A 7,971-nucleotide genomic window follows, 5' to 3' on the forward strand; every position below is an offset into this window, starting at 1 on the left:
CCTAGGGGGTGGTTATTAGGGGGGCAATTGTAGGGGAAGAGGGTTAAGGAGGGGTTTTTAGAGGGCTCTGAGGGGGTTTTGAGGGGGGTTTTGGGGGGTTTTTAAGTAGAGTTCCTAAGGGGGGTTTGTAGGGAAGATTTTCAGGGGGTTTTTCGGGAGGTTTTCAGGCTGATTTTCAGGTTGATTTTCAGAGGCGTTTTCTAGGGGGGTTTTCTAGGGGGGTTTTCTAGGGGGGTTTCCTAGGGGGCTTTCCTAGGTAGTCATTTCCTTGGAGGCTGGCCTATTCCCAGCGCGTAAATTTTGGCCCAACGCTTCTGACTTAACAACTTCAGAATTCAATTATGCGACACAGAGTGAAATCAACATTATTGATAAGCCGCAAGGACAACGAAGAGAAATGGGGGAACTGATAGGAGGACAGGCGCGGCCGCAAGGCAAAACCCAGGACCAGAGACACAGACAGAGATGGAGAAGGAGGAGCAATCAGGCCAACCCCCCTACTAACCCCACAAAAGTTTGCCTGTGTCCAGCAGAAAATCCTTGGAAGACCCGCCCACCACACCACACCACACCCCCTTTTCCAGCCTTGGCCAACAAAAGAAAACGTAATGCGCAAATTATCGTAATTATAAATTAAGTCGACGTTGGTTTGCTTCACAAAAAAAAAAAAAAAAGACAGAGAGAAAACCCAAAGGAAAGAGTGCTCCTCCGACTTAGTTGAAATGTTGGAAAATGTAATGAAAAATAACCAAGCCACCCACTGGCATTCGAAAATAGATTTCCACTATATATATATCTCACTTTATATATATATATATGTATAGGTTTATATATATATATATAACGAGCTGTAATTCCCTGGGCCTGGGTAAGTTTTTTGGAACGACCGGAGGTCTTACAAAGTTGCGTCTTCTTGCGTCTGTGTGTAAAGTGGAAAACTTTTTCCCAGCTCTAACCCAACTCCCCAAACGCTTAAAAAAAAATAGAGACACAGAAAGAGATAGAGAGAGGGGGAGGTCTAGAAAGAGATGGAAACAAACAACTAAAGCTTTACCCCAAAGCTGGTGAAAATTTCACTTATTGTTGTTAGTCGCCGCCGCCGGCTGTAAATGAAGCCATTTTGTGTTCAAAAAAAAATATATATAGGGGAAAATTTATATATATAAAGTAAAGAAAGTAAAGGGGGAGAATAACCGTTACACCGTTATGATGCCTGAGCTGAGTTGGCATTATTATTGGGTCGAAAGCTGCCCTAATTGTGGGCCAAGATAGCCCAACTCCAGCTTCCTCCATAAACCAAAAGCGTTAATTGAGCGTCGCCGCCATCGAAAGTCTCAGACAAAACACTGGCCAACAGTATCCAGAAAACAGTAGAAGGGAGAGAGAGAGAGAGAGCGAGCCTTCAAAAACAATTGAAATGCCTTAGGAAATTTTCACCCCCCTTGAAGGGGGGGAGCCACTTACAAAAATTTACAACTTTTCGCAAGGGGAGTTGTGCGGAGGCGGCTATTAAAAATGTTGGCTGAGTTGTCAGTCGTTTGTTTACTGGTGGAAACTAAAATTAAATCTGCCAGAAAAAAAACAGCAAATCGTTTGATATTACAAGGATTTTTGGGTGATTTTTAACCAGAGAAAATATTTTAAAATATGTAAATATGTAAAATATATAAATATTTTAAAATATGTAAATATTTTAAAATATGTAAATATTTGTATAAAATATTAATATTAATTATTTTTAATATTTTTAATATATGACTTATTTTTGTTATATTTTTAAGTATAAAGATTTATTTATAAACTATTTTTTCGCTCTTTAGAATATTTTAAAATAATAAAACAAAAAAAAATAATAAGTAAATAAAATAATTTCAAGCTTATTAACTTAAAAAATGTGTTAAAATATTTTACAATATTTTTAAAATGTGTTGAAATATTTTTAAATATTTTGAATTATTTTTAAATATTTTGAATTATTTTTAAATATTTTCAAATATTTTTAAATATTTTGAATTATTAAAAAAATGTGTTTAAATATTTTACAATATTTTTAAAATGTGTTAAAATATTTTAAAATATTTTTTGATTTTTTTAAAGAATTTATAAGCTGGAAATTCCTTAATTTATTTATTCATAATTTATTTAGTTAAATTCTCAGCTAAATTCCAAGTTATTATTGACTCATTTACTTAATCATATATTTCCCAAGCCAAAATTATTTATAAAAAAAACCTATAAACTGACCCTTTTTCAGGATAAATTACGTAGAAATTTCCCAAACCTTTTTCAACTTTCCAACTATTACCCACACCCCTCGCCCATAAAGATATATGACACCCATCTAAAGGCAAAGAGAAATTTAAAAATAATATATATATAGCATATACATATATATATTAGACAGCTTTGGCAATTTTCGCTGGGGTTATCTACGCAGACCGATCAGTTCGAATTGGATACAGGATACAGGATACACTTTCCCAACCACTTTGCCACTTTGCTGCCAAGAGAGGGGATGCCGCCGACGCCTCCGCCCTTGGGGTATCATCAGCAGTGGCAGGAGCACATCCCACCCTCTCCCAGGACCCATCCCTCCCCCGGACAGGACTGATGGATGTCCTGGCCCGGAGGCATTTTCCTCTGTGCATAAGTAGCTGGGAAATTAACGCCAGGCTGGGGGGATGTAGTGCGTGCAAGGATGCGGAGGGAGGAAAAGGAGGCAAGGACTAAGACAGCGATTGATGCGTGACAGAGGGGGGAGGGGTGTAAGGAGCAAGGACTAGGGACTGGGGAAAAATTCCAATGAATGGTTATAAATTGAAAATGACTAAATGAAATGAGTAAATATTGACAGATTGACTGAAGTTGGCAGTTGTCAGCATTGGACAAGGTTTGACAAGGCTAATTTGTTGATTTGCTTCAATTTTTTTGGGGTTTTTTTTTTTACTTCTTTTATATATATATCTAATCTATATCTTCACTCCTGCACACCCCCCTGGGTCCTTGTTTGTGTCATTAGCATTTGAGGAGTTTTCCCCTGTTTCCCCCCTGATTTTCGCATTTTCCATGTCCATTTCGTGTCTGTTTTGGTCAGTTTGAGCTTTGGACAAAGTTTTTTCTTGTTTTTTCTTTTTTTCGTCTTTGTCCTGCTAATGACCTTAGGACCCTGGCCCTTCTTGGACTTGTTGTGGGCCAAAGTGAACGGAAGTAATTATAATGGCTGCGAGGACATGATTTTTGGCATTCTAATTGAATCAGGCTCAGGCGAGAGAAAAAAAGTCCCTTTTCTGGTCCCTCCCACACACAAAAGTTGGAGTGTTTGGCGGGTGAATGGAAAATAAATGGTTTTGCTTTAATCACAAATAAAAAAACAAAACAAGAATTTAACAATAAAATACATTGATGAAGCTCGAATTAACACAGAGAATACAATATTTATGCCAAATACAGGCAATTAATTTTTTTTTTTTTTAATGTCGGAAAAAGACAATAAGATAATTATTTACAACGCCAATATATTAAAAATACATGTACGCTTCCATAAAAAGTTAATTATATTTAGAACATAGAAAAATATATATAATATATCAAATATAACATATTAGCTCCAATTGGAGCTTACCAAGAATGGTAACCTATCCACTAAAACCCACAAATATAACCTAATAAATTGAACATAATGTTTTGTTTGAATCAATCAACTTAATCAAGGAATCAATGAGTCATCTGTTCCCGCAATAAGCTTTCTTTTATGTTTTAAGCTAAGTTTCCTAATCCTAATCGCTGCTAAGGGAGCTTTATGATTCTATAAACCATTTGTTTTGACTTGGACTTACCCGCAATAATATGGACACCCTGTTGCTGTTCCCTTCCATTTTCACACATCAGATTTAGCTGGGATTCAACGATAATTAATTCCTTCCATTGCTGATATTCTGTCTGTTTTTGCACGATTTTCATAATTGAACTTGCACAATTCCAGCTAAGCGGCACTTTTCCAGTGGTCATCCAGAATGTCACGTGACATGTAAACACGAGGGGAGAGGCGCACAAATTAAGATTCAGATTCATCGCTGAATAACTCCTTCGATTCCCAGAGATTATTGGCGATTTTTCATGATTATTATTATATTTGGCAGAATTCCATGAATTGGCACTTTTCCGCGGTCATCCAGATCGGTTAGGATGGACACGTCACACGTAGACACGAGGTGAGAGGCGCGCACTAACTGAAGCTGCGGCTGCAGAGAGGCCTGTAGTTATAGGTAGCCAGAGGGGAGAAAGCTTGATCGAGAGTGAACACACGTCAGCGTCTGAGAGCTGAGCTGCGAGCTGAGCTGAGAGCAGAGCTGCGAGCAGAGTTGCGAGCAGAGTTGCGAGCAGAGCTGTGAGCTGAGCTGAGAGCAGAGTTGCGAGCAGAGCTGCGAGCTGAGTTGCGAGCAGAGCTGCGAGCAGAGCTGAGAGCAGAGCTGAGAGCAGAGCTGAGAGCAGAGCTGCGAGCGGAGCTGCGAACAGAGCTGAGAGCAGAGCTGATAAGCTCAGCTCAGCTCTCAGTGTGTGCGCTCTCATACAAGCAGTGTGTGTGTGTGTTCGCTGTTCTGAAATTATCAGCTCTGCTCTAAGCTCGGCTCTCAGCTCAACCTCTCTCTCTCTCCCTCTCCCTCTCTAGCTACCTATAAATACAACCCCCTCTGCCGCCGCAGCTTCAGTCAGTGCGCGCCTCCCTCTCTCCCCTCGTGCCTCCCCTCGCCATCACCTGTGACGTGTGCATCTCAACCCTTCTAGAAGACTCCGAAAAAGTGTTGCTTCGATGGAAAAGTGCAAGTTCATAATAAATTCATGCAAAAACAACAAAAATCTCTGCAATCGAAGGAAGTAATCATCGATGAATCCCAGCCAAGTCTGCTGTGTGAAGAAGGAAGACAACAGAGTATTCTTTACTGCTTCTAAGTCCATAGAAGCGATCGGAGTTAGAAAATTACAGCGGGTGAGTCAAAGCCAAATAAATATCCTTATATAAACAAAAAAGGAAGCTTCGGCGAGCCGAAGTTGTGAATAAAACTATAATACCCTGCAAAGGTATACAAGTATAGGAATATGAATTTAGGAAAGGAATAAGAGAATAATTAAAGATTTTTTATTTAAAATCAAAATAAAAAGGTGTTCAAAAACTAATTAAAAAATACAGAAAATATAGAAAAAAAATATAGCCACTAGTCAATACTTTAAAAAACCAAAAGAAAACAAGTGAAAGAAAGCTAACGAGATTCTTTAAGTCGTTTTTTTTTTTCTAATATAAATTTTTTTTGAAAATTTTAATTTCAAAACAAAATAATAATAAAAAATTATGCCATTTTTTGTTCTTCCAGATAGACTCGCCCGTTGATGCTGATCAAAAATATAATTTTACTAAAATTATAATTCCCTTTAAGTATTATAAATATACAAAATAAAAGGAAAAAGAACACATCTCACAGAATACCGAACCCACTATACACTTTTTAAATTGGCTCTAAAAAAACTCTTTAGATAAACCAATTGGGCTTTATTCAAGGCCGCCTACACGGGGGGAGGGGGTGAAAACAAAGAGATACACACATTCATACACATGGAAACCCATTTATTTTTGTGTGTCCTTCTCTGTGTGTGTGTGTGTGTGTGTGTGTGTGTATGTGTGTGTGTGTGTGTGTGTGTGTGTGTGTGTGTGTGTGTGTGTGTGTGTGTGTGTGTGTGTGTGTGTGTGTGTGTGTGTGTGTGTGCAGTAATAACAGGCAGTATCAACATTTTCCAGCTCTATAGAATGCAATGAATACCCACTGTATATATATGCTAAGAAAATAGATACTCGGCACACAGAGTGGGGCTTCGTTAGACATATGCGTCGCGCGTCTGATCCCCAAGTTTATCTAGACTCTCTATGGGCACATTGGCTGTATAATAAATCGAAGTCACGACAAATATAAATAATAAAATGTATTTTATTTTATTTTCATGCCCCGCACCCACCCACCTAGCACACTACCCCCTCGTTTTCAACGTGCTTTTAGTACATAAATCTCGGGCTTACCCAAACCCGAAAAAAATAAAGAGAAAATAAAATAAAAAATATATAAATAAAATAAAAGTTGTAGGGGGGTGGGTAGGGAGGTACGCCTGAAACAACAGACACAAGTCCGTGGTCTCACTCTGTCACTGCTGTATGAATATTGTTTGTGCATATATAATAATAAAATAAATAAAAAAAAAAACATCTCAAAATGGTAAGAGAGAAAAAGAGAACAAGAGAAAACAAAGAGCAAAGGAAGAAGTAACAATAACAAATCCAATATTAGATGGCTAAAACAACACAGAGCATTCAAGTGTGCGTTGAGGGGGTTTGTAGAGAAGGGGGAGAGGAGGGGGAGCTATTTCAGGGGTAGGGGAATCCTTGAATCCTTCGCTGGTCCTGGCAGCTGCTGCCAAGCCAAGCCAAGCGCAGAGCAAAGTCTGATGTACACGTTTATGGCTATTTGCGATTTTACCCCTCCAAAAACCCCCCCGAAAAAACCAGCTCAATAAAAGCGAAAGGAGACAAGGCCGAAAACAATGGCGATTTGCCACTCTAATACACTGTAAAAAATATTTACAATACAACTTACCAATTAGCAAAATAAAATCTCCGGAAGTTAAGAGTGAGTTGGGTTTATGACTGCAAGAAAAAAAGAGGAAAAATGAATTAGTATATTACAAATATAGCTAAAGCCATTATTAAATTAAAAAATAAATATATTACTCTTAAATAAATGTTTAATATTTAAAGTATTTTTAATTATATTTTGCAGGGCATTAAAACTTCTGTCAGGGAATTGAAAAACAATATATTATTTGATTATTAGTTTAAAAATCTTGACATAGTTAAACAAAAAAAGTATTTTTAAATTTTATAAAAAATAAAACAAAAATATTTAGCACCTAAATTTATTATTTAAAATATTTCAAGAATTTTTTAAACATTTTCTATAGCCTTGCAGGGTATTATAATTTCGATCAAAAACTTGCACATCATTATATTATCAAATTATTAGCTTTAACAATGTTAAAAATTAAAAAAATATATATTAAATTATTATTAAAAAAAAAAATATATATATATATAATATATTAAATTATTATTAAAAAAAAAAAATTAACACACAAATATATAGCATATCAATTTATAATAAAAAATAAATTTTTAAGCTAGTTTTATATTATACTCTTTGAATATAGTTTTTAAGTCTTATTAAAAATTAATAAAATCAAAACAAAAATATATAGCACCTAAACTTATTGTTAAAAAATAGCTTAAGATATTTTTACTTATATATTATTTTTAAATATATATTTTAAGTCTTATTACATAAATATTACATATTTTATTCTCCAAAAAAGAATATATTCTTTTAAAAAACATAATTTAAGTTAAGGCATAATTTACGCAGCATTTTTTTTTTAGAAATTTCCCTTTAATTTTTCTTTGCTTTCCCTTTAATTCCCCTATAATTTTCTTTAATTCCCCTTTAATTTCTCTCAGTGTCTAGCCAAGAAAGTGGCCCCATTGAGGCAGGCTTATTTTGAGGTGATTTTAAAGGCATTTAGGTATAAGGTCGATTGCCCCTCACGGAAGTGGATAATCATCAAATGATGCTACAATTACCTTTCCGACACTTTCTTCCCCAACAAACCCCACACTATGAAGCATAATATACATAATATATAAATAAATAAATATATATAGATATACATATATATAAACGACCATAATCAAGAGCCATGAAACATAATAGGAACCCTTTTTGGTGCGGAAACTACTTCTTAACGAGTAGGGCTTTTTGGCCCAGAGTTTGCTTCAAAATTTCCGCTCTAACACCAAGAACACCCTAAAAAATCTAATTTATATGACGTTAATGAGCTTTAATGTCCAAATTTTTGGAGGATCCTTAACCAGCCTCC

The 7,971-nt window shown here is 35.9% G+C and overlaps 1 protein-coding gene across 1 annotated transcript in view; it reads right to left on the reverse strand.

The window, feature by feature from the left end:
* LOC108080533 (uncharacterized) overlaps positions 1-4,212 on the reverse strand; it is a 60,007-nt gene extending 55,795 nt beyond the window's left edge. The window contains exon 1 of the mRNA XM_041774746.2: positions 3,837-4,212. The gene's annotated coding sequence lies outside the window, so the exon portion shown is untranslated. The remainder of the gene's footprint in view (positions 1-3,836) is intronic.
* Positions 4,213-7,971: the final 3,759 nt, after the last annotated feature.

Source organism: Drosophila kikkawai, chromosome X, assembly GCF_030179895.1.
Source record: "Drosophila kikkawai strain 14028-0561.14 chromosome X, DkikHiC1v2, whole genome shotgun sequence".
Lineage (NCBI taxonomy): Eukaryota > Metazoa > Arthropoda > Insecta > Diptera > Drosophilidae > Drosophila > Drosophila kikkawai.